Here is a 27,165-nt window from a genome sequence, read left to right as displayed (position 1 = left end):
CACCGACCCAGATCGGATAAGGAAGAGGCGACGGGACGGCTTCCGTCCCCATTGACCAACTGACCCCAATTCCGATCCAAACGGCGGCCTTGGTCGTCTCCCGGCCATCCGCCGTTGTCACCTCAACGGCGAGGGACAAAGGGCCCCGGCACGCCGTCCTCCTCCTCTGAAGGAGAATTTACTCCTGCCACTACGCAAGCCAGCCTGTCGCTTGTCTCGACGACGCGCCATCGCGTGCGGACGCCGATGCCATGCGCCATCGCGCCATTCGACATCTGTTGGCTGCTGCCGAAGCCACGCCTCACCGGCCCCAAGCGGTCATGGCCGAGGGCCACCGCGCGGGCAAGGCGCTGTTGCGCACACTACGTATGTGGTGCCGCCAGCAGTCGGGAGGACCAGTGCGCCACGGTCAAGGACGCTGAGAGATGTGATGCGCCGTCGCGTCCCAGCAGCCGCGCGCACCGTCGACATGGCTTCCACGCCGATCCCAGACCTCGCACCGAGCAGTCGAACGTGTGGGTGAGCAACGCAGTTGCCCCTCCGCCAACCATTGCAGTGACGCCGTGCCGCCATGACCTGCGTATGGTAAATACTTCTTGCTGCCGTCTCCGGAAATTTGGGGGCCCGGGACGAAAATCAAAATAGGACCCTATTTTTTAAACCATATAACTGGAGAACTAATGCAAGTAAAGCATACACTCACTTAATTATTTAACTTCAAATATATCTTATTTGTTACAATATTTAGGAAATATATCAAATACTAACAGTAAAATAGTAAAGATTGTACTAAGTGAATACACTTATAAACTGACCTCATTTTCTACCGAAAAGCGGCATTCTTCTAGTATTTCTTGATATGAAATCTTCGATCAAATCTTCATAATTAATCTTCTCCAAGACATCAATTTCAAGTGCTATTCTTGCCAATCCATTCAGTCTTTATCAAGAGCGCCATTTTGTGTTCGAGCATCTTCTTCTAGTTTTTGTTTCTTCCTTGTTTTGAAGCACCAGAATCATACTTCCTTCCCGGATGCATGATTCTTTCTGTTTAATAAGATAAACATAATCTGAATAACTCAAACTCTGGGAATTATAGCTATAAGAAATAGAAAAGGACTTCAACCAGATGTAAGATTTTGAATTTTTCGTTTACGAAAAGTCTAACGCCCACACGTGTGGGCATTTGCATCTCGCCCACACGCGTGGATCCACGTCCGTTTGTTAGCGTACGAATCTTGGCATGTTTTTAGTACCATGTAGGACTGGGCTGGTGTGTGGGCATTCACCCGGTCGCCACACGGCCGTTTCACCACACGGGAGGGGCTGGTGTGTGGGCGTTCAACAGTTCGCCCACACGCCACTTTCCACTCACGCACAAGGGCTGATGTGTGGGCATTTGCCATCTCGCCCACACACCCGTCTCATCTCCCACACCCAAGTTGCCACTTGCCATGTGTTTTGCACTGTACATGGCAACTGCCCTAGTGTGCTTTATAAGTAGGTGGCAACTCTCTCTTTTTTTTTACCCGAACATGTCAGTTGCCATGTATTTTTGCAGGGTACACGGCAACTGCCCTAGTGTGCTTGTAAGCAGATGGCAACTCTCTCTTTTTTACTCGAACATGTTGTTTTGCCATGTCTTTTTATAGCACTACACGGCAACTGCCTAGTGTTAGTAGGTGGCAACTCCTAAGGTTTTCAAATCATGGCAACTGTAGTAAACTAGACCATACATGGCAACTGCCTAGTGGTAAACCAAACCATACATGGCAACAGCCGCATTTGCCCAAAAATGGCATCTTAAACTTTTGACATTAAATGGCAACTGCAGTTGAGCAACCATGGCAACTGTAGTTGTCCGACATGGCAACCGAAGCGACATGGCAACTGCAGTTAAACGAACATGGACGAGGGTCTGGACCATAGCAACTGCGGGACGCGCGGTGACTGTCACGCGAGGCGTGCGGGACCACGAGGTACAAGGCCTGACGTACAGGGCGTGTGGGCGTTATCTATTTCGCCCACACACACGCGTGTGAGAGCGACCGGGAGGGAAAAAAGAGGTGTGTGGGCATTACTTGTTTTGCCCACACGTAGGTGTGTGGACTGTTTCTTCTCCATGCCACACGAGGCGTGCGGCACAACCACCCGATACACCACACGTGTGGCAGTTATCGGTATCCTTTGTTTAACAAAAAAGTAGCCTACTGCCTACTGCCTACACTAGCAAAATAAAGTAGGGTTTGAACGCTTTGTCTACAAGAACCAAGGCCTGAGAAGAACTTACCATGCCAAGGGAAGGGATGATGTGCGCTGGGGCGTGGCCGGTCGGCGACCGCGTAGTTGCGTACACGGCGTCACCCTGCCTGCTTGATGCCTCTGTGGCTCTGTCGCCGTCGACCAGGCACTCAGCCGGCGTCGACCCCTGCTGCCCTTTTGACTGCATGCCATCGAATCGGGACGGGAGTTACGGAAGCAAAACCGGCTGTAGGAGGCACGTGCGTTCGTGCCTGGGATGGCTAGAATGGGCTGCGTGAGATTGCGTTTTTGACTGGGCCTCTTTTTCCACATATTATGTATACATATTACTTGCTGGACTGGGGCCCTCAAAATTTTGGGCCCTGTGCGATCGGCCAATTTGGCCTTCCTCATCAACGGGCCTTGGATTACTCCACGCTCGATCCAAGCAATTCAATTTTAGTTGAGGGCTTCGTTCCTTTTTTCCATAGATGACAACGCCTCTGTTCTTCTTAGCTTCCTGTTCCAGTGATGCGTGTTGTGGCCGGAGCCAGGAGTTGCTTTTCTCGTTGTTCGTTGCCTGGTGTAGAGGTCACGCCGCAGGGCATCTCGCCGTTACGTGGCCGCACGTTGTCGATGCCTCGCCGTGCTCACGTTGCCGCTGACCCGCCTCCTTAGAGCGTCGCTCCGCCACTCAGCCACGCCTTGCCATGGTGGCCCATTCTCAGCGGAGAACGAAAGGGCTGATAACGTGTTTAGAGACAGAAGTAAGAATGAATCGCTGTTCTCTGCATTGATTGAAAACTGCTCTTTATACAAAGGGAAGAGACGCTTGTAGAAAGACGTCTGTTCGGAGGAGATGCCTGGCCGGCAGTGAACCTACACGGCAGTTCGCCACTGCCCACAGTTAGGATAAGCAGGGATTATCCCTTCATTAACACTCGTTAATTAATCCTAACAGAATTCTTGCTCCTTGCATGTCCCAAAGTTGAACTTCGTCTGGGACCGAACGAAAACGCCTTTGGGCTTCGTGAACGAGCAGGAATACTCTCTCGCCCATTCAGGCTGTTAAAATTAGGTTTGCTTGCCTGGACTTGGTCTTGGTACCAATCCATAACAATCAAAGTCGAAACGTGAGCCTATTAATGAAACAAATTCAATGAAACAACAAATGGTACCGTATCCCACTAACTGCATGCGAAACAAGAACACTTCTGAACCTTGCGAACGAATCCCACCGCGTTCCAAAGTTGAATTTCGTCTCTCACTCACTCAATTTTTTTCACTTACCGACATTGCAAATATGACCACTTAAAGGTCCGCGGACACGCACATACAATGACCGGGCGTGTCCTTTTGAGCCCTCATTTATCCATCCGCACAGCCACACTGCTCATTTTTCTCCCCATATATACAGTCACTTTGGAACATGATTGGCTGAGACAAAAAGAAAGAAATAAAAGAATGAGTAATGAAAGAAAAAATATGGTCCGAGATAGGGCCACGTCCTACGTGGCATACAGCCCAGGCACGCCCTGAGCGTATAGAGATGAAGAATCTGGGGATCTGGTTGGGTCATGTTTTTCCTTCTATCTTCTGTCCGATCACTGACGTCCAGCCGATGCTCTTATGCCTTTCCATCAAGAGGTAGTGAACGTGCATGCTTTCTTCTCGACTGATGTTGCTTCACAGATCCTACGGATTCCCATTTCTGAACATGGAGGTGAGGACTTTGCTAGGAGGTCCAAAATTTGGTGACTATTGTTCGCTAGGCTTACAAGCTGGCCTATCTGCAATTTTTTTGCTTGCTCAAAGTAGCAGTGGCCATGGACATTTGAAGACTCTTTGTCTGTTTGTGTTCGTGGTGTGGCCATGGAGAGAGCTCAGACACAGGCAAAGAAGAGAAACATTGGAAGACTCTTTAGTCTGTGTTCGTGCAGTGGCCATGGGCAGAGCTCAGACACAGGCAAAGAAGAGAAACATTGGAAGACTCTTTGGTCTGTTTGTGTTCGTGATGTGTGGCCATGGACAGATCTCAGGCAGAGGCTAAGAAGAGAAACAGTGGAAGACTCTTTTGTCTGTTCGTGTCATGCTCATCATGTGTGGGATGAAGTCAAACTTGATTTTCAACATTAAACTTACCTTGTTCAGAATTTAGAGCTCAGGCAGAGGCCAAGAAGAGAAACAGTGGAAGACTCTTTTGTCTGTTCGTGTTCATGCTCATCATGTGTGGAGCTTTCACACACGAACTGGTTGAGGAGTTGGCAGTCCAACATGCAGCCGTATTATGATCAGACATGTAGGAAGATTGGTAAGACTAGCCACAATGGGTAGTAACATAGACTAGTAACATGCCCATGTTACTAGTTTATGTTACTACCTCTATAGTGGGGAGTAACATATGTGTGGTAACATAGAGCACTTCATTTATTAGGTTATAGACACATCTTGCCTTAATATGTATGATGTTACTCATACTAGTAGTAACTAACTATGTTACCACTTTCATCTCTTTCTTCATTTATTGCATGTCACGTCATCTATTTAACCTAGATATGTGTGATGTTACTACCTACATTACCCCCATTGTGGGTAGTCTAAGCGGGTTGCCCATTGAAGCGGGCAGGCCGACCAGATTTCCTTCCATGTTGGTTTGACTACAGCCAAATCTGGCAAGCAAAACAAGGGTACAAAGAACCCTAGCCTTGGTACAATGCAGCCTAGATAAACATGAGTTAATACATACTAGTACAAATGGTGATGGATGGGTGAGCAGACTGACTATGGTTTCTAGGCAAATGCATCTCCATCAGATTACAGAAATGTTAATTACTCAGAACCCTACATACTAGTACTTGGGTAAAATGGTGATGGATTGGTGAGCTTACTGACGATGGTTTCTAGGCAAATGTAAGCTACTCAGAACCCAGTGCATCTCTTTATCTATGAGAAGAAGGAAAGACACAATACTGATTGAAACTACAACGCTAAAAAGGTGTTCAATTTGGCCTCAGAATTGCAGAATGACAGCATGGACACATAGCGACCAATCAGTCCCGAAAGATGGTATGATTAAAAGTTTTTTCATCACCGGCCAAGCATGAACAATATTAGGTCTCTAAAGTTTAACACAGATCAGGTCTGAACCAGCACAAAACATCTATTTTGTGACCTTATTGCATTTTAAGAATGAGAGCAAAATGATTGTTGGCAAAAGAGATTATCAAGCTCAGCCCAACTGCCCACTTTCCTCAAATTAATATAGCAGGAAAAACTTTCAGCAAGAAATGCACAACAAAAGGCATTTAACCGATACACACTTATCCTGCAAAGGAAACAAAGAATAAAAAAGCATACAAATTCATATGCAGAGCAGATAGAATCAGACGCAATGCACAGAACAATGCTGCAAAAACAAAAATTTAGGTAAGATGCAAGTAAAATGATACAGCCCACTTTCACCATATTGTTAAGCAGATACACACCATACTTCAGAATGATGCATAATTTAGAAGAACAAAGATATAACTGGCAAATTAAGTTAGATCAAAGAGCATCACCATAGATAAATATTGGTTACTGATGCTTGCGACTTAAAAGGTGAAGCTCTTTTCTACTGTTAATAGAGACTACAATTATGTATAAATAAAATAACTACATAATCAGTAAACCAAGCATCAGTACACCTAAACTCAATTACAACTACAGAGCTGTCACCTGAGGATTAACCACTAACAACAACCTAGAATGACGAACTTATCAGTAGCTGTGCTACATTGCCAGGAATCAAAACCAGACAAGCCATTGCTTCAGTATTCTCTCACCCCTTTGATACATCCAGACAAGGGAGTAAATATCTGTGTCTGCCATATTGGACGAGGCCGAATTTTTGCGCAGTTCCTCCTCAAATATTATGCAACAAGAAAAAAAGAACGAAAACAAGTAAACAAATCTGACATGGCACACAAGCAAAAAAAACTAATGGATCAGATTTCTGGCTTGGAACCCTCTGATAAGGATTACATATGCGCATAGTATAATCATAGTCGATCATTTGGGGAAAGGATCCTCATGTCCATTGAACTTCTGATAAATGAAACAAACACAAATCTGAAAGATAAAATAAAGAAATTAAGGAAGATGGATCAGACTTCTGGCTTGGAATCCTCTGATAAAGGATTACAGATGCGCATAGTATAATCATAGTCGATCATTTGGGGAAAGGGTCCTCACATCCATTTAAATTTCAGACCAGTTCATCCGATGTAGATAAAACGGCGCACATTGTCTTATTTTTATGTCCACCGTGTATAATTGCAAAAGCGTTACAGTTGTAAGGAACGAGCGAGGAATTGCGGAAACAATTAACGATTATAATTCATTGCTCAGTCATATGATATGTCATCTCATGGACGCCAGAGGCGTCTCTGAAGTCTGACATGCGAAAATTCATAATTCATCATCGCATTGACATGGATCTTAGAAATAAAATAGAAAAAGGAAGAAGAAAAACGAGGGATCAGAAGTCTATTAAGGATGGTAATCAGTCACTGGAAATCAGAAACACGGACCAACTTTTCTTCATCACATGCCAGTTATGCAGAAACGAAAAAAAAATAGAGAGAAATCGCAATGGCAGAGAGATCATCAGAGACTTAAATACTAAGAATCAGATCATGGATCATATTGTTGCAGTATTTGCTCATCCTTTGATACATAGGCCATGGCGACAGTGCAAAAAAACGAGATGCGCAAAGCAGAATCGAAACAGCGGAGAAATTCTACAGAAGCAATCAACCAATCAAGACGTAGACTAGAAAATAGCGAAGAACCAACACCGCGAACCCGATTGGAATTGGAAGACGAGGAGAGATGGCGGCCACTGCAGTCGACGGCCGACGCCGCCAGTTGTGCCTGGCCTGCAACTCTCGCCGGTCTCCTCTTTATAAAGGCGTGCCGCGAGGAAACCCTAAGAGGCCGTGACTGTCCAATATGGGCCGGACCGCTCTATTAGAACAATGGGCCGGCCCAATTTATGGTACGAGGTCAAGAAGTTTCCAGAATTCCCTATGTTTCCAGAATCGATGATGAACTCAAAAAAAACAATCGATGATGAAGGAGTCTGAATTTTAAAAGTTATGAAATTCTGGCCTTTTTACTAGTATATACTAGCACAAATACCCGTGCATTGCAACGGGATAAAATTTTACGGGTTTATCCTTAAAAAAATATGCCTTTATGCTCTATGGATTTAATTTCAAAACCAAAAGAATTTTGACAGAGCAAATGTTTTTGTGATGGATGAACTTTATTTGAAATTGCAGAATTATGGCACACAGAGTTGCGTGAGAGATGGTAAAACAGAGTGGAGTGCCCCCCCCCCCCCCTCCCAGCTTGCGTGCGGGGGAGAAACAGAGCAAGATGCTCTCTCTTCATCCCTCCCTCTCCCCTCCATATCTCACCAGCGACATCGGTGACATCCAGAGTTGAGGAATATTTTAATTGTCAGCAAATCCTAGTGAGCTCCAATTATCTTCTTTGTTAAAAAAATTAGAATATAGAAAAAAGTAAATAATGAATATAAAAACATATCCATTTTTTTGCAATCGATAGTACACATAGCAACATCCAGCAGCTTCTGGTAGGTGCAACCATTTAACCATTAAAAAAACAAATAGACCAAAAATCCCCGCCTAGAGAGCTCCCTTATCCAATTGCGATCGGTAGCACATAGCAGATCCAGCAGCGGTGCAACCATTAAAAAAAGTGAATAGACCAAAAATCACCGAGAGAGCTCCCTTATCACACATCGCTACTCGTCATCAACCCACCACCGCCAGCAGAGCTTCTCCGCCCCGCCCCCAGTTCCCTCCGTGCTCTCTCCAGCCACACACGCGCCCGTGCTCCATCCACACCCACCACGGCGCCACGTACTCCCCTCTCTATTCCCTCCTCCACTTCACATGCAACCCCCAAGGACCATGGCGCCAGATCGAGCGAGCAAGGATGCGCGCGGTAAGGATCCCCCCTCCCTCCCCTGATTCCCCCCTTGGCGACCTCACACCTCTCTGCGCTGACGATGCACTACGCCTCCTGGAGTGCGCCGGGGCCGGCGAGGGGCGGGGTCGGGCCGGTGTGGGGAAGGGGGGCCACGCCGAGATCCAGCCGGTGTGTCCGTCGAGTGCACGTCGTACGCTCCCGGCTTTGCTCTGCTCCGACGCCCGGCCTTGTGTCATCGCTTTGCTTTGGTCCTTACACCCGCAACGGCCGTTTGCCGTGACTGACTTGGACGCGCCACGCCGATGGCGACGGCCTCGTGGCTCTTGGTGACGCCAAGGCACGCCTGGCCCTCTCCTCCAGCCTTCTCTCGCGCCCGCCAAGCCAGGCCTGGCCCTCTCCTCCAGCCTCCTCTCGCGCCCGAGTGGATCTCCCGAGCCAGCCCCATCCGCCTCCGGCCGCTCAGACCGCCGCCTCCTCTGCTTGGCCACATCAGCCGCCCCTCTGAACTTCCACGTCGGTCTTCGCCTCCTACACGAGCCCTCGTCGTCCGTGCGCTCCGGCCAGTTCCCCGTCGCCCCCGAGACCGCCTCGAGTCTTCCTGCCGAGGCCTCCCCTGCGACCAGCCTTTAGCATGGTCTCCTGCCCGCCTCGGCGCTGACGCCCGCGGCAAGCGGCGGCACGTGCCCGGAGGAGACGCGCGGTGGTGAGCCAGTCCAATAAGAGATAAGGGCCGCGGTCATAATTTATAACAAATGCAGTGGCTTTTACGCAAAAACTAAACGTTTTTCCAGAGTGCCACTTAAATAGGGACTGCGGGTTGATTTCAAAGAAACAGAGGGGCTTTTTCGCAAAAACACCAACGACGGACGACCACAAACCCAATTTTCTTTATTATTTGGTAATAAAGATTAAAGAATAGTGTGGGGAAAAGAGCCCCTCCACGTTGGCAAGATGAAATCCTGGCCTAATACGATGTGGTCTATAGAGTCTAAGAGCAACTCCAACGGGCCACCAAACGGATGGCGCTTTTGTCTGTTTTTTGTTCGTTTGGGTCGGCCGCCCGACCGGCGTCCGCCCTGTTTTATATTTGGGTCGGCAGTGCGTCCAACGCGCCGACTCATTTCATGTTCGCACGCAATTTTTTTTAAAAAGCCATGCGGCCATGTCTCATGTCGGCATCATGCCAGCGCCGGCATATAATGTCGGCTTCAAAATAACACCACACAGTTCATGCTGGCGCACTCGCCAGCGGCCGACACACATGCCAGCACACAAAAAAGGGGTGGGACTTGAGTTCGACCACGCCATCGCGGTCCCGTGGTCATGCCAGCACACCTGCCGGCATACAAAAAAAGGATGGCGCTTGCCTCCATAGATCACTCATCGTCAAACTTGAGCATGTCGGCCTGCATCTTATCGAACCACGGCCTCTTCCTTGGCGACACGGTGTTGAGATCCACCTTCATGATCTCCACCCCGGTCATCATGCTCGCGAGAGCCACTTCTTTCGCCTTGGTCTTGGCGTTGGCGACCTCGATCTCTAGAATATTGGCTTGCTTCTTCGCGTCCATCTCAAGCATCTTGGCTTGCTTCTCTGCGTCCATCTCAAGCCTCTTCCTTTGGATCTCCATGAAGACGTTCATTTGCTCTTTTTTGTAACGTCGGCGCTCCTCCTCCCTTGAGTCCTTCTTGCTCATCACGCCCTCCACGCTTGCGATCAAGGCGTTCGACGCCGCATCCCGCTTGTCTTCCTTCTTGGAGTTGGTCTTCCCCCGCGGTCATGCCTTCTCGCCGTTCCCAGCCTCCTCCACGGCTTGCTTCCCCCCACGCGACTTGAGGGTGGCATATTGTGCCTTGAACTTCTTCTCGTCTTTGATGACCCTAAAGCAATGGGAGAGGTTGAAACACTTGCGATTGTGTTGGACCTTGAATGCCTCCAAAGCTTGAAATGCCTACAAATGTATTTCATGCAAGCATATTGGCAAATGGTATGCAAATGAACACGCAAGCATAAACTTGATGACACAAAAGAGGGCGGCTTGCTATCATACCATGTCTTGCATGCCGATGCTGCTCACTAGGCGGGCCTTGACGCTCTCAAGAGTGGCACAAAACTTGTTGCACTCTTGTTGGATCACCCTCCATCGCTTCGAAATGGACACCCACCCGCGCGTGCTTACTATTTTATACGGCAGAAACTTCTTGTGCTCATGGAACTCACGGTGGACACGAATCCAAAAAGTTGAATGCTTTTGTTCGGCGTCCGTCTTGGGGTCTTGCCCAATGTCTCTCCAACACTCACAAAGAAGCTTGTCCTCGACTGCCGTGTATGCCTTGATCCCTTGCTCTTGCGCTTCGGCTTCGCCCCGGGGGTTTGGTTGGCGAGCTCGTCCTCGAACAATGGCTCCTCTTCGATGTCGCACTCGTCCTCTTCCTCTTGCCCGTAGTCCTTTGGAAACTCGTGGTCGAGTGGGAAGCCGTCCAGGTCCAGGCCGACCTGATCATACATGAAGGCCGCCTGATCTTGATCAAAGGTGGACGGCGTGAACGCCCCTCGGCCATCCTGGCTTTGTGTCTCGTCGGGATCGTAGCTAGCGGCCGGCACACCACCCTCGAAGATGATGTTCTGCATGTAGTCGTCGTCGCCGGAGGTCGACATTCCGTCGAACAAGTTGCGTGCTCCCGGCAGCACGTCGGCTGGCATCTGCCGCGCGCGTTTCCTCGAGCCTCCGGATGGCGAGCCACCGGCCACCGGCGTGGCGTTGAGGTCGATGGGCGCGGGCGTGGAAGGCGCCACCACGCTCACCTCGGGCGAGCACTCCCCGGAGAGGCGGGAGGCATGTGAAGGAAATATGCCCTAGAGGCAATAATAAAGTTATTATTTATTTTCTTACATCATGATAAATGTTTATTATTCATACTAGAATTGTATTAACCGGAAACTTAGTACATGTGTGAATACATAGACAAAACAGAGTGTTCCTAGTATGCCTCTACTTGACTAGCTTGTTTATGAAAGATGGTCATGTTTCCTGACTATAGACATGTGTTGTCATTTGATGAACGGGATCACATCATTAGGAGAATGATGTGATGGACACGACCCATTTGTTAGCTTGGCATAAATGATCGTTTAGTTTTATTGCTACTGCTTTCTTCATGACTTATACATGTTTCTATAACTATGAGATTATGCAACTCCCGGATACCGGAGGAACACTTAGTGTGCTATCAAACGTCACAACGTAACTGGGTGATTATAAAGATGCTCTACAGGTGTCTCCGATGGTGTCTGTTGAGTTGGCATAGATCGAGATTAGGATTTGTCACTCCGAATGTCAGAGAGGTATCTCTGGGCCCTCTCGGTAATGCACATCACTATAAGCCTTGCAAGCAATGTGACTAATGAGTTAGTTGTGGGATGATGCATTAAGGAACAAGTAAAGAGACTTGCCGGTAATGAGATTGAACTAGGTATGATGATACCGACGATCGAATCTCGGGCAAGTAACATACCGATGACAAAGGGAACAACGTATGTTGTTATGCGGTTTGACCGATAAAGATCTTCGTAGAACATGTAGGAGCCAATATGAGCATCCAGGTTACGCTATTGGTTATTGACCGGAGATGTGTCTCGGTCATGTCTACATAGTTCTCGAACCCGTAGGGTCCGCACGGTTAACGTTCGATGACGATTTGTATTATGAGTTTATGTGATTTGATGACCGAAGGTTGTTCGGAGTCCCGGATGAGATCACGGACATGACGAGGAGTCTCGAAATGGTCAAGAGGTAAAGATCGATATATTGGAACGCTATATTCGGACATCGGAAAGGTTCCGAGTGATTCGGGTATTTTTCGGGGTACCGGAGAGTTACGGGAATTCACCGGGGGAAGTAGTGGGCCTTAATGGGCCATACGGGAAAGGAGAGAAGGAGCTCAAGGGGTGCCCCCCATGTCAAGTCCGAATTGGACTAGGGAGGGGGCGCCCCCCTCTCTTTCCTTCTCCCTCTCCTACTCCTTCCCTCTCCCCCCTCTTGGAAAAGGAAGGGGACTCCAACTAGGATTGGGAATCCTAGTTGGACTCCCTCTATAGGCGTGCCCCTCCTAGGCCGGCCTCCTCCTCCTCCCTCCTTTATATACGTGGCCAAGGGGGCACCCCAAAGCACAACAGACAATCTCTTAGTCGTGTGCGCTGCCCCCTCCACAGTTATACACCTCGGTCATATTGTCGTAGTGCTTAGGTGAAGCCCTGCGCCGGTAACTTTATCATCACCGTCGCCATGCTGTCGTGCTGACGAAACTCTCCCTCGGCCTCAACTGGATCAAGAGTACGAGGGACGTCATCGAGCTGAACGTGTGCTGAACACGGAGGTGCCATACGTTTGGTGCTAGGATCGGTCGGATCGTGAAGACGTACGACTACATCAACATCGTTGATAAAACGCTTCTGCTTTCGGTCTATCAGGGTACATAGACACACTCTCTGTCGGCGTCCTAGGAACGGGGGTCCCCAGACTTGCCTGCCTGCGGCCCGCGGCGTGGCTCCACTAGCGGCCTGGTACGGCCCATCTTCATCAGCAAACACTCAAGACCCTCGCGAGGGGCCGAGCCTCGCGAGGCGGACGACACAAGACCTCCTCAGGGGTAGCCTCACTAGGCTGGCTCGCGAGGAGCCGAGAGATCAAGGCAAGGGGACCTCGTGAGGTTTCCATGACATGAGTCATGACGACCAAGGCCAGGCGGGCGCCAGCGGGCGCAGAGTACCGGTTGCCTCTTTGGTGCTAAAGGGGCAGGTGCAGGCGAGGAGTCACGAGGCATCAGGCAAAGATTTCCATATCGCTGTAACGAGACCAAGACCAGCAGGACGGCAGGACGGAGGTCATCGCGGAGCCCACGACGGCGTCACCACAAAAGCCTTTGGCAGGCGAAGACCACCTTTTGTCAGGATAGCTTGTACTAGTTGTCCCCCTTCAAATTGGCCGTTGTGGGATCCCTTCTGAAAGGATCGATATAGTTGACTAGAGGGGGGTGAATAGGCAACTAACAATTTTTAGCTTTTCTTTACCAAATTAAAGTTTGCATCAAAGTAGGTTGTCTAGATATGCAACTAGGTGAGCAACCTATATGATGCAACAACAAGCACACAAGCAAGCAAGGGATTTAACATAAGTAAGCTTGCAAAAGTAAAGGGACGAGATAACCAAGAGTGGAGCCGGTGAAGACGAGGATGTGTTACCGAAGTTCCTTCATTTTGAACGGAAGTACGTCTCCGTTGGAGCGGTGTGGAGGCACAATGCTCCCCAAGAAGCCACTAGGGCCACCGTATTCTCCTCACGCCCTCATACAATGCGAGATGCCGTGATTCCACTATTGGTGCCCTTGAAGGCGGCGACCGGACCTTTACAAACAAGGTTGGGGCAATCTCCACAACTTAATTGGAGGCTCCCAACGACACCACGAAGCTTCATCACAATGAACTATGGCTCCGCGGTGACCTCAACCGTCTAGGGTGCTCAAGCACCCAAGAGTAACAAGATCTGCTAGGGATTAGTGGGGGAATCAAATTTCTCTTGGTGAAAGTGTAGATCGGGGCCTTCTTAACCAATCCCGAGCAAATCAACAAGTTTGATTGGCTAAGGAGAGAGATCGGGCGAAAATGGAGCTTGGAGCAACAATGGAGCTTTTGGGGGAAGAGGTGGGTCAACTTTGGGAAAGAAGACCCCCTTATATAGTGGGGGGAACAATCCAACCGTTACCCCCCAAAACAGCCCCGCAAAGGGCGGTACTACCGCAGGAGGCAACGGTACTACCGCTATGCACAGCGGTACTACCGCTCCCCCAGGCGGTACTGCCGTGCAGTCTGGAGGGCAGGAGAGAGAGAGAGAGCAGGAGAGGGACCTAGTGCGGTACTGCCGCGGTGGTAGGGCGGTACTACCGCTCTACTGCCGCTGCTTAGTGCCGCACAATCCGACATGAGAAGTGACCCCCTCGAATCGACGCGGTAGGAGCCTGGTACCGCAGCGGTACTACGGCTGAGGACCCACCGGCGGTACTACCGCTGCGGAGCGGTACTGCCGCCTGTGACTCCTAAGCGGTACTACCGCTGGGACCAGACGAAGCACAAAGAAAGGGGAAAGAGCTCTCCATTGAAGCGGAAAGGCACAAAGGGTGTGAAAAGGATGTGTACGTGTTGATTCCACCCTAGCCTTACCAAAGCGGGCCCCCTCTTGATAGTACAGTGACTCCTACGGAACTAGTTCACCAAAATAGAAGCGAAAGAGCTACACCGTCTTGAATAACACTCCGAGGGGAAAGAAATCATCTCGTGCCAAAGGATGAATCTCTGGAATGCTCAAAGCACACGATTAGTCCGCAAACATGTTGTCATCAATCACCAAAACTACATCTAGAGAGATATTGAAGGAAGAGAGATTTCACATATAAATATACTATCTTGGACATCTTCTATGATTGTGAGCCCCATTTATTATTTTCAAACCTGAGCAAATTAGTTGAAATTGGACAAGGAAGACAACATAATGAGTTATGCTTGGGTATATTTGTATAGAAGTTATATTGTTATGGATCCTCTAACATGTGGTGCTTGCTATTTAGAATCCTTTGCTAGCCAAAATATCTGTACTAAGCGGAAATACAGCTTGTGCATCCAAATTCCTTGAACCAAGTTTCTTCCATGAGTGTCCACCATATCTACCTATATGCGGTATTTACCTGCCGTTCCAAGTAAATTTGCATGTGCCAAACTCTAAACCTTCAAATAATAATCTGCTTTGTATGCCCGAATCGCTCATGTAGCGACTAGGGGCTGTCAGTATCTTCCATGCTAGGTGGGTTATTCTCACGATGAGTGGACTCCGCTCATCATTCATGAGAAAATGGCTGGTAACTGGGATGCCCAGTCCTATGATCAAAAGATCAAAAACAAAATCGCAAGTAATTTAAACAAAACTCCCCCAGGATTGTTGATAGTTGGACGGCACCCGTTGTTTCGGACAAGCCGTGGAGTGTGATTGTTGGTGGAGGGGGAGTAAAATCTTTACCTTTCTGTTTGGGAACCGCCTATAATGTATCTAGTATGGAAGATATTGGGAACTCTTGGTCGTTATGTTGACAATGAAAGCATACCTCTCAAAATTATTTTCATCTCTGTTTTAGCTTCGAGCTCTGGCACCTCTGCAAATCCCTGCTTCCCTCTACGAAGGGCCTATCTTTTACTTTTATGCAAGAGTCAGTAGTATTCCTTCTCATTCCAACCTACTTTTTAGTTGGCGAGCATCATGTGGTGGAGAAAGATCTAAGCATATATGGCCATTCAAATATATTTGATCATGAATTATTATTGTTGACAATTATCTATATGATAAATAAGTTGGGAGGCGAAACATTAAGCCCCTATCTTTCTCCATGTTCGATGGATGCTATTTGTTCTAAAAATATGCTTTGAGTGGTAGCAATCATGGAAGACTATATGATAGTTGAGTATGTGGGATTTGCTAAATCAAAGCTCTTACATAGACCCTTCCTGAAAATAAGATGAATTGCAATTGTTTGATGACTGAGAACGGTTTGTTAGTTTTCAAGAAAGTATATGATCTATACTTTAACATGTGAACAGTTTGTTACTTGATCATGAGAAGCTTTATGATATGAGCTACTGTTATGATATATAATGATGGTAGAAAAAGTGATTGGAACTATAATTGATCAAACTTATGCACTTTCTAGCATTCACACTTCATAAATTATTTATTTTATCATTTACCTACTCGAGGACGAGCAGGAATTAAGCTTGGGGATGCTGACACGTCTCCAACGTATCTATAATTTATGAAGTATTCATGCTATTATATTATCCTTCTAGGATGTTTTGTATGCATTTATATGATATTTTATATGATTTTTGGGACTAACCTATTAACCTAGAGCCCAGTGCCAGTTTCTGTTTTTTCCTTTTTGGAGTACCGCAGAAAAGGAAAACCAAACGGAGTCCAATTGACCTGAAACTTGACGGAGCTTATTTTTGGACCAGAAGAAGGCCATGGAGTAAAAGAGTTGGGCCAGAAGAGTGCTGGGCTGCCCACGAGGGTGGGAGGCGCGCCCACCCCCCTGGGCGCGCCCCTACCTCGTGGACAGCCCGGAGACCCCCCTGACTTGTTCCCGATGCCAAAACCTCTTATATATACAGAAACCTCCAGAAAATAACCTAGATCGGGAGTTCCGCCGCCGCAAGCGTCTATAGCCACCGAAAACCAATCTAGACCCGTTCCGGCACCCTACCGGAGGGGGATCCCTCACCGGTGGCCATTTTCATCATCCCGGCGCTCTCCATGACGAGGAGGGAGTAGTTCAACCTCGGGGCTGAGGGTATGTACCAGTAGCTATGTGTTTGATCTCTCTCTCACTCGTGTTCTTGATTTGGCACGATTTTGATGTATCGCGAGCTTTGCTATTATAGTTGGATCTTATGATGTTTCTCCCCCTCTACTCTCTTGTAATGGATTGAGTTTTCCCTTTGAAGTGATCTTATCGGATTGACTCTTTAATGATTTGAGAACACTTTATGTATGTCTTGCATGTGCTTATCTGTGGTGACAATGGGATATTCACGTGATCTACTTGATGTATGTTTTGGTGATCAACTTGCGGGTTCTGTAACATTGTGAACTTATGCATAGGGGTTGGCACACGTTTTTGTATTGACTCTCCGGTAGAAACTTTGGGGCACTCTTTGAAGTACTTTGTGTTGGTTTGAATAGATGAATCTGCGATTGTGTGATGCATATCGTATAATCATACCCACGGATACTTGAGGTGACATTGGAGTATCTAGGTGACATTAGGGTTTTGGTTGATATGTGTCTTAAGGTGTTATTCTAGTACGAACTCTTGAATAGATCGATCCGAAAGAATAACTTTGAGGTGGTTTCGTTCCCTGCAATAATCTCTTCGTTTGTTCTCCGCTATTAGTGACTTTGGAGTGACTCTTTATTGCATGTTGAGGGATAGTTATATGATCCAATTATGTTATTATTGTTGAGAGAACTTGCACTAGTGAAAGTATGAACCCTAGGCCTTGTTTCCTAGCATTGCAATACTGTTTGCCTCACTTTTATCAATAGTTACCTTGCAGTTTTCATATTTTCAGATTACAAAAACCTATATCTACCATCCATATTGCACTTGTATCATCATCTCTTCGCCGAACTAGTGCACCTATACAATTTACCATTGTATTGGGTGTGTTGGGGACACAAGAGACTCTTTGTTATTTGGTTGCAAGGTTGCTTCAGAGAGACCATCTTCATCCTATGCCTCCCACGGATTGATAAACCTTAGGTCATCCACTTGAGGGAAATTTGCTACTGTCCTACAAACCTCTGCACTTGGAGGCCCAACAACGTCTATAATAAGAAGGTTGCGTAGTATACATCAATATCTGACTCATAAAGAGTCCATTTTGGCTCCACAAGTAGTCAAAACGTTTGTGACGACCATATAGTTCAAAGGATTCTTTCATAGGGAACTTTTGGAGAACTTTTCTTAAGAAGTTCGTTCAGAAACTTGTATAGAAACTTTCTTAATGAGCACTCAACAAACGCATTTCGAGAACATACACAAAGTCCCAGCTATGGACTTAGTGCATCATCATAACCGAGGTCTCTTGCATTTCCCTACAAGTAATTGGATCTCATATGGAGATGTTTAGTGAAGTAGAATGGAAAAAATCGAATGCAACTACGCAAGAACTAGTCTGTAACTGTCGTTCGGAATCAGTTTTGCGCAATGTTAACTGAAACATGGATATCTGACTCATACGGAGTCCGTTTTGGCTCCACAAGTAGTCAAAACGTTTGTGACGACCAGATGCTTCAAAGGATTCCTTAATAGGGAACTTTTGGTGAACTTTTCTTAAGGAGTTTGTTCAGAAACTTGTATAGAAACTTTCTAAATGAGCACTCGACAAACGCATTTCGCGAACATACACAAAGTCCCAGCTATGGACCTAGTGCATCATCATAACCGAGGTCTCTTGCATTTCCCTACAAGTAATTGGATCTCATATGGAGATGTTTAGTGAAGTAGAATGGAAAAAATCGAATGCAACTACACAAGAACTAGTCTGTAACTATCGTTCAGAATCAGTTTTGCGCAGTGTTAACTGAAACATGGATATCTGACTCATACGGAGTCCGTTTAGGCTCCGCAAGTAGTCAAAATGTTTGTGACGACCATATGCTTCAAAGAATTCTTTCATAGGGAACTTTTGGAGAACTTTTCTTAAGGAGTTCGTTCAGAAACTTGTATAGAAACTTTCTTAATGAGCACTCGACAAACGCATTTCGAGAACATACACAAAGTCCCAGCTGTGAACCTAATGCATCATCATAACCGAGTGTAACACCCCGGATGTAACTTTCCATATTTGTAACTCCAACTCTTGCCATTTTCGGCTATGTGTTATGATATTCCCTCCGTGGTCGGGTTTTGTTTTTCGTTTTGCATTTTGTTCATGTCATGCATCTCATATCATATCATCATGTGCATCTCATTTGCATACGTGTTCGTCTCATGCATCCGAGCATTTTTCCCGTTGTCCGTTTTGCAATCCGACACTTACACATGCACCGGCGCGTCCCTCTTGTTTCTTTTCGTGAGTGGGTGTTAAACGTTCTCGGAATGGACCGAGGTTTGCCAAGTGGCCTTGGTATACCACCGGTAGACCACCTGTCAAGTTTCGTTCCATTTGGAGGTCGTTTGATACTCCAACGGTTAACCGGGTAACCGCAAAGTCCTTTTGTGTGTTGCATCAAAACCCACCTCCAAACAGTCCAAAACCCCTCTAAGCCACCTCCATGCTCTCGGTCGTTCGATCACGATCGTGTGGGCGAAAACCGTGCTCCATTTGGAGTCTCCTAGCTCCCTCCACTTATAAAAACACCTCCCCCTCCGAAATCCGGGTCGAAACCCTAACAAAAATCGCCCCCGCCGCCGCCGGACGCTTCAGCCACCGCCGCCGCCCAGGGCCCGCTCGGCCCGCGCGTGCCCCCCCAAGCCCGCGTCCCCGCCGCCAGCTCCCGCGCCTCCCGTCGCCGCGCCGCCGCCACCGCGGGTGCCCGAGCCCGTGAGCGGCCCGCGCCGCCGCCGGCGAGCTCGCCGCCCGCGTCCCCGCGGCGCCCCGCCGCCTCGCCGCCTCGCCGCCCATCTCCGCCGGCGCCTCCTCCCCGACCCGCAGCGCCTCTCCCTCCTCTCCACGCCGGCCACCGCCTCTTCTCCGGCGAGGAGCTCCGGCCAGCGCGCCTCGAGCCGGCCCGGAGGTTGACTTTCTTCCCCCCCCCCCCCGAAATCCTCCAAGTCCCGAGAATTTTACAATATATGGCTATGTTCATTGCATCATAACTCTCTGTATACTGCTCCGTTTTGTGTACATTATATACCGAAATGTTCGTCTCGAGATGCTCTTCATTTTGTTCCATTATGCCATGTTCATTTGAGTCCATCTTGATGCCCAAATCTCTGATGCAAGAGTGCTATATGCTGTTATCTGCTGTTACTTATCAGAACTTGGTGTTTTGTTATTTTTGTTGCAATTGATGTGTGCATCTTATGGGCATGATCTCTACATGTGTTTTGATCTATGCCATGCCATCTTTACAGAAGTGTATGCCATGTATTTTTGTGATCTATGTGGTGACTAGCATAAGCATGCAAACTAGGCTTCATGATGTTTCTGTTTTCAGGGACTCATAATTTTGCTAAGTCTGTGACTGCTGTTATTTTGTTGCCATGTATCCATGTGCCTACAGAAAGATCCATGCTCCTTTTGGTGATGTTCAGTAAGGATATTTTGTAGATATAGTTGTGCTCTATCCATCCATTCCCATGTTTGCAATTATGGAGTGCCATAGCACGTCTTAATCTTGCTCTACTTTTGCTATAAAATGTTCCTGGCAGATTTTTTACGTGTTATTCAATTTTGCTAAGCTTGTTGTAGTTGATCCTTTCATGTAATGTATTTGCTCTTACCATGGTTAGCTTCATAAACATGCCATTTTGCTTTAGTTATGCTTTTTTTGTCATGCATTGCTTTGTGGTGAGTGAATCAAGCTCACCAAGATGCCTTCAAAATACTGTTTCTGCCATGCTCTGTTTTCTGCTAAGTCTGAAACCTGTTAACGAAACTTGCTATGTTTACATGGGTGCCATCATACCTTCTGATCCTTTTTGGCTCATGGTCAGTAAGGGACTTTTGTTCTGTGCATTTAGTAGATTCATTCCATGCCTTGTTTTGCTATGTTAAGTTCCTGTAGCATGTTGGTTGCTTGCTCTGAACATCGCTACCTGATGCTGTTTCAGCCATGTCCAGTATTTTCTCTAAGTCTGTTAACCTGATATCTTTTGCACTTTTGCCATGCTTGTTCGAACCTGTTGTTTTGTGATCTATCCGTAGCTCAGTGTTCATCTTTTGTCAAGCATCTCCTGTAGATTACTGTCATATGCTTTGTTGATATGTTGGAATGCTGTAGCATAGTTACTTGTTGCATTCTAAGTGCTATCATGCTGTTAATCGTAGATTCGTGTCATTCTTGTTTTGCTTGCTATTTGCAAACCGTGCATCCGTTTCCGGTGATCTTTATATCGATTTCGACCGAAATCATCTCATCTTTCCAGTGGCATACTTGGTTTGCCAAGTTACTTCTTTGTTCATCCTTTTTCTTCCGGAGCACGCATACGCATCGTATATCATATCTCGCATATCATTCATGTATTGCATCATGTTGCTTGTGCATTTCCCGTGATTGATTGTGGTTCCATTGTTTGTGTTCTTGATGTGGGTAGAGCTGGGAGACGAGTTCGTGAACGAGGAACCTGTTGAGTACGCTTACGAGGATCAAGCTTTCGACAACTCTGAGAACCTTGCAGGCAAGATGACCATACCCTCGAAATCACTTCTATCTTTGCTTTGCTAGTTGTTCGCTCTATTGCCATGCTGCGCTACCTACCACTTGCTATATCATGCCTCCCATATTGCCATGTCAAGCCTCTAACCATCCTTTCCTAGCAAACCGTTGTTTGGCTAAGTTACCGCTTTTGCTCAGCCCTTCTTATAGCGTTGCTAGTTGCAGGTGAAGTTAAAGTTGGTTCCATGTTGGAACATGGATATTTTTGGCATATCACAATATCTCATACTTAATTAATGCATCTATATATTTGGTAAAGGGTGGAAGGCTCGGCCTTATGCCTGGTGTTTTGTTCCACTCTTGCCGCCTTAGTTTCCGTCATACCGGTGTTATGTTCCTTGAGTTTGCGTTCCTTACGCGGTTGGGTGATTTATGGGACCCCCTTGACAGTTCGCCTTGAATAAAACTCCTCCAGCAAGGCCCAACCTTGGTTTTACCATTTGACCACCTACCACCTACACTTCCCTTGGGTTTTCGCGAGCCCGAGGGTCATCTTTATTTTAGACCCCCACGGGCCAGTGCTCCTTCGAGTGTTGGTTCGAATCGAGCTGCCTGCGGGGCCACCTTGGGGAAACTTGAGGGCTGGTTTTACTCGTAGCTAGTCTTATCCGGTGTTGCCCTGAGAACGAGATATGTGCAGCTCCTATCGGGATTTGTCGGCACATCGGGCGGCTTTGCTGGTCTTGTTTTACCATTGTCGAAATGTCTTGTAAACCAGGATTCCGAGACTGATCGGGTCTTTTCGGGAGAAGGTTTATCCTTCGTTAACCGTGAGAGCTTATAATGGGCTAAGTTGGGACACCCCTGCAGGGTATTATCTTTCGAAAGCCGTGCCCGCGGTTATGAGGCAGATGGGAATTTGTTAATGTCCGGTTGTAGAGAACTTGTCACTTGACCCAATTAAAATACATCAACTGTGTGTGTAGCTGTGATGGTCTCTTCTCGGCGGAGTCCGGGAAGTGAACACGGTTTGAGTTATGCATGAGCGTAAGTAGTTTCAGGATCACTTCTTGATCACTTCTAGTTTCGCGACCGTTGCGTTGCTTCTCTTCTCGCTCTCATTTGCGTATGTTAGCCACCATATAGGCTTAGTGCCTGCTGTAGCTCCACCTCATAACACCATCCTTTCCTATAAGCTTAAATAGTCTTGATCTCGCGGGTGTGAGATTGCTGAGTCCTCGTGACTCACAGATTCTACCAAAACAGTTGCAGGTGCCGACGATGCCAGCGCCGGTGACGCAACCGAGCTCAAGTGGGAGTTCGACGAGGAACGTGGTCGTTACTATGTTTCTTTTCCTGATGATCAGTAGTGGAGCCCAGTTGGGACGATCGGGGATCTAGCATTTGGGGTTATCTTATTTTCATTTGGATCTTGACCGTAGTCGGTCTATGTGTGGATTTTTGGATGATGTATGATTATATTTATGTATTGTGTGAAGTGGCGATTGTAAGCCAACTCTCGTTATCCCATTCTTGTTCATTACATGGGATTGTGTGAAGATGACCCTTCTTGCGACAAAACCACAATGTGGTTATGCCTCTAAGTCGTGCCTCGACACGTGGGAGATATAGCCGCATCGTGGGCGTTACAAGTTGGTAATCAGAGCCATCCCCGACTTAGGAGCCCCCTGCTTGATCGAATCGCTGGCGTTGTTGAGTCTAGAACAAAAATGTTTTGAGTCTTAGGATTATATATATCGGAGAGTAGGATTCTTTTTACTCCTCAGTCCCTTCGTCGCTCTGGTGAGGCCTCCTGACGTAGAAGTTTTGACTTTCCTCTCCTCAAATTTCACTAAATTTTTTTAGGATCACGCGGGTATCTTGGAATCGTTCCGATGGTTTTGTGACGAGAACATTGTTCTTGGTGCCTCCTGACATTTAGGGGTTGTGTCAGTGTCCTGGGGAGTTGAGCTCCGAGGTGTTGTCGTCACAATTTTATCGTTGCAGTTCTGGAATACCTGAGTTTCGCCGACATCAAAAATCTCTTTTATGCAGTTGTTGGTGAGATCACCTCGACGCCACCCAGTACTGGGGCGGGAGTTCGAGAGTATTGCCATAACTCGTATAATGGATGCTTTTCGAAGGTTGAGGTACACGATTTCCGAAGGTTTCTTGGTTATGTGTTGACGGATGGATACAGCTGGATCTAGGGATTGCTAGTTTGGGTGATATATTTTGTGTCCCCTGTATCCCCAACACCAGATTGCATAACCAGAAAGTTTTGGGAGTTTATAGGTGGGATTAGAGTTGCTCTTAGCATTTCTTTCCGCAGATATTTGGTTTGTGATTGGGTAATCCTTACCACTTATTTGTTCCACTCGTACCTTGTTATTTTATTCATCAATCTCTTATCAAGTGACTTCTCACCTTATGGAAGTGTGATGATTTACTATGGAATTCATTCGTTCATCCTTGTTCGAATGTTTATTTTTAAGACTATATGTTGCAATTTCTATCCGTTGATTCAACTTGTCTATTTGTCTATCAAGATGCTAACGGATGTCACCCTCTTCAGGATGGCTCCGCCAACGCGTCAGAATCCGGAACGCAATGAAGGGAGTCAGGCGAACCCTCCGCACCACCTCCGCCTCCGGAGGCATGGCAAGCTATCATGGCAGCCACCAACGCCAATGCTCAGATGATTTTGCAACTCTTGCAAGAACGCACCCAAGGGCAAGGCAATCAAGGAAATCAAGGCCAAGGCAACAATCAGCCTCACTTCGCTACCCTCAACCAGTTACTCGCAAATCAGCCCAAGTCTTTCCGCTACTGTGCCGAGGCCACAGACGTCGATGATTGGCTCGTGGACATCAACAAGCATTTTGAATGTAGCAATGTCAGGCCTGAGGACTTTGTCAAGTTCGCTTCTTTTCAACTCAAGGATCAAGCTGCCGAGTGGTATCAACAATACAAAGATTCCAGAGGAGGTCGTGTGATTACCTGGGATGATTTCCGCCGAGACTTCAAAGCTCACCACATTCCACAAAGTGTTGTTGAGAGCAAGCATGAGGAGTTCCGCAATCTCAAGCAAGGCAGCATGTCCGTGTATCAATACAATACTCAGTTTTAGAAACTCGCTCGCTTCGCTAAGCAAGACGTTCCTGATGAAAAGAGCATGATCTATCAATTCAGTGGTGGCCTCAGAGAAGATCTGCAATTACCTCTCGTGCTTTTTGAGCCGACCAAGTATGATGATTTCTACAACATGGCACTGAAACAAGAGGCTGCTCAGTGTTGGAAATATGCCCTAGAGGCAATAATAAAATGGTTATTATTGTATTTCCTTGTTCATGATAATTGTCTATTGTTCATGCTATAATTGTATTAACTGGAAACCGTAATACATGTGTGAATACATAGACCACAACATGTCCCTAGTAAGCCTCTAGTTGACTAGCTCGTTGATCAATAGATGGTTATGGTTTCCTGACCATGGACATTGGATGCCATTGATAATGGGATCACATCATTAGGAGAATGATGTGATGGACAAGACCCAATCCTAAGCATAGCACAAGATCGTGTAGTTCGTTTGCTAGAGCTTTTCTAATGTCAAGTATCATTTCCTTAGACCATGAGATTGTGCAACTCCCGGATACCGTAGGAATGCTTTGGGTGTACCAAACGTCACAACGTAACTGGGTGGCTATAAAGGTACACTACAGGTATCTCCGAAAGTGTCTGTTGGGTTGGTACGAATCGAGACTGGGATTTGTCACTCCGTATGACGGAGAGGTATCTCTGGGCCCACTCGGTAATGCATCATCATAATGAGCTCAATGTGACTAATGAGTTAGCCACGGGATCATGCATTACAGAACAAGTAAAGAGACTTGCCGGTAACAAGATTGAACGAGGTATTGGGATACCGACGATCGAATCTCGGGCAAGTAACATACCGATAGACAAAGGGAATTGTATACGGGATTGATTGAATCCCCGACATCGTGGTTCATCCGATGAGATCATCGTGGAACATGTGGGAGCCAATATGGGTATCCAGATCCCGCTATTGGTTATTGGCCGGAGAGGTGTCTCGGTCATGTCTGCATGGTTCCCGAACCCGTAGGGTCTACACACTTAAGGTTCGGTGACGCTAGAGTTGTTATGGGAAATAGTATGTGGTTACCGAAGGTTGTTCGGAGTCCCGGATGAGATCCCGGACATCATGAGGAGTTCCGGAATGGTCTGGCGGTGAAGATCGATATATTGGACGAAGGGTATTGGAGTCCGGAAGTGTTCCGAGGGTACCAGGCTATGGCCAGCATGACCGAAAGGTGTTTCGGGAGCCCCGACAAGTGTTGGAGGGCCTCATGGGCCAAAGGGGAAGGGGCAAACCAGCCCACTAAGGGGTGGTGTGCCCCCCACACCCTTTCCCACGTTACTTGGGGAGGTGGGGCGCCTCCACCTGGCTTGGGAGGCAAGCCTCCACCTGCTTGGCTTGGGGGGCAAGTCTCCCTAGGATTTTCCCTAGGGAGATCCAATCTGCTTGGCCGCCGCCCCCTAGGGGAAACCCTAGGGCGCCTCCCCCTTGCCCCTATATATAGTGGAGGGGTGGGAGGGCAGCCGCACCTCTTCCCTGGCGCAGCCCTCCCTCCTCATACACCTCCTCCTCCTCCTCCGTAGTGCTTAGCGAAGCTCTGCCGGAGAACCACGAGCTCCATTTCCACCATGCCGTCGTGCTGCTGGAGTTCTCCCTCAACTTCTCCTCTCCCCTTGCTGGATCAAGAAGGAGGAGACGTCCCCGGGCTGTACGTGTGTTGAACGCGGAGGCGCCGTCCGTTCGGCGCTATATCGGATCTTCCGCGATTTGAATCGCTGCGAGTACGACTCCATCAACCGCGTTCTTGTAACGCTTCTGCTTAGCGATCTTCAAGGGTATGAAGATGCACTCCATCTCTCTCGTTGCTAGCATCTCCTAGATTGATCTTGGTGACACGTAGGAAAATTTTGAATTATTGCTACGTTCCCCAACAGTGGCATCATGAGCTAGGTCTATGCGTAGATTCTATGCACGAGTAGAACACAAAGTAGTTGTGGGTGATGATTTGTTCAATTTGCTTACCGTTACTAGTCTTATCTTGATTCGGCGGCATTGTGGGATGAAGCGGCCCGGACCGACCTTACACGTACACTTACGTGAGACAGGTTCCACCGACTGACATGCACTTGATGCATAAGGTGGCTAGCGGGTGTGTGTCTCTCCCACTTTAGTCGGATCAGATTCGATGAAGAGGGTCCTTATGAAGGGTAAATAGCAATTGGCATATCACCGTTGTGGCTTTTGTGTAGGTAAGAAACGTTCTTGCTAGAAACCCATAGCAGCCACGTAAAACATGCAACAACAATTAGAGGACGTCTAACTTGTTTTTGCAGGGTATGCTATGTGATGTGATATGGCCAAAAGGATGTGATGAATTATATATGTGATGTATGAGATTGATCGTGTTCTTGTAATAGGAATCACGACTTGCATGTCGATGATTATGACAACCGGCAGGAGCCATAGGAGTTGTCTTAATTTATTGTATGACCTCCGTGTCAATGAAAAACGCCATGTAATTACTTTACTTTATTGCTAACCGTTAGCCATAGTAGTAGAAGTAATAGTTGGCGAGACAACTTCATGAAGACACGATGATGGAGATCATGATGATGTAGATCATGGTGTCATGCGGTGACGAAGGTGATCATGCCGCGCCTCGAAGATGGAGATCAAAGGCGCAAGATGATATTGGCCATATCATGTCACTTTATGATTTGCATGTGATGTTTGTCATGTTTACATCTTATTTGCTTAGAACGACGGTAGCATAAATAAGATGATCCCTCACTAAAATTTCAAGAGACGTGTTCCCCCTAACTGTGCACCGTTGCGAAGGTTCGTTGTTTCGAAGCACCACGTGATGATCGGGTGTGATAGATTCTAACGTTCGCA

At 47.3% G+C, this 27,165-nt stretch overlaps 1 long non-coding RNA gene, 5 other non-coding genes and 1 pseudogene across 6 annotated transcripts; all 7 read right to left on the bottom strand.

Annotated features, from left to right (window-relative positions):
- Positions 1 to 623: 623 nt before the first annotated feature.
- Positions 624 to 4,164, bottom strand: LOC141041745 (uncharacterized). The gene is made up of 3 exons (XR_012203170.1): positions 4,137 to 4,164; positions 2,291 to 4,027; positions 624 to 1,047 (listed from the first exon to the last, which is right to left on the bottom strand). It is a non-coding gene; the product is annotated as an uncharacterized lncRNA (long non-coding RNA).
- Positions 4,165 to 5,246: 1,082 nt separating this feature from the next.
- Positions 5,247 to 5,338, bottom strand: LOC120975064 (small nucleolar RNA SNORD96 family). Its single transcript, XR_005770907.1, has one exon. It is a non-coding gene; the product is annotated as a small nucleolar RNA SNORD96 family (small nucleolar RNA).
- Positions 5,339 to 5,428: 90 nt separating this feature from the next.
- LOC120975180 (small nucleolar RNA snoR135) lies at positions 5,429 to 5,573 on the bottom strand. Its single transcript, XR_005771008.1, has one exon. It is a non-coding gene; the product is annotated as a small nucleolar RNA snoR135 (small nucleolar RNA).
- Positions 5,574 to 6,222: 649 nt separating this feature from the next.
- Positions 6,223 to 6,320, bottom strand: LOC120975080 (small nucleolar RNA Z103). The gene has a single exon (XR_005770922.1). It is a non-coding gene; the product is annotated as a small nucleolar RNA Z103 (small nucleolar RNA).
- Positions 6,321 to 6,381: 61 nt separating this feature from the next.
- Positions 6,382 to 6,480, bottom strand: LOC120975079 (small nucleolar RNA Z103). The gene has a single exon (XR_005770921.1). It is a non-coding gene; the product is annotated as a small nucleolar RNA Z103 (small nucleolar RNA).
- Positions 6,481 to 6,619: 139 nt separating this feature from the next.
- On the bottom strand, positions 6,620 to 6,712 carry LOC120975094 (small nucleolar RNA R64/Z200 family). Its single transcript, XR_005770932.1, has one exon. It is a non-coding gene; the product is annotated as a small nucleolar RNA R64/Z200 family (small nucleolar RNA).
- Positions 6,713 to 6,883: 171 nt separating this feature from the next.
- Positions 6,884 to 6,957, bottom strand: LOC120975084 (small nucleolar RNA Z199; annotated as a pseudogene).
- Between the last annotated feature and the right edge of the window lie 20,208 nt (positions 6,958 to 27,165).

This window comes from Aegilops tauschii, chromosome 2 (assembly GCF_002575655.3).
Source record: "Aegilops tauschii subsp. strangulata cultivar AL8/78 chromosome 2, Aet v6.0, whole genome shotgun sequence".
NCBI lineage: Eukaryota > Viridiplantae > Streptophyta > Magnoliopsida > Poales > Poaceae > Aegilops > Aegilops tauschii.
Note: the sequence above shows the minus strand (reverse complement) of the source record. Positions and strands in the feature narration are given on the sequence as shown.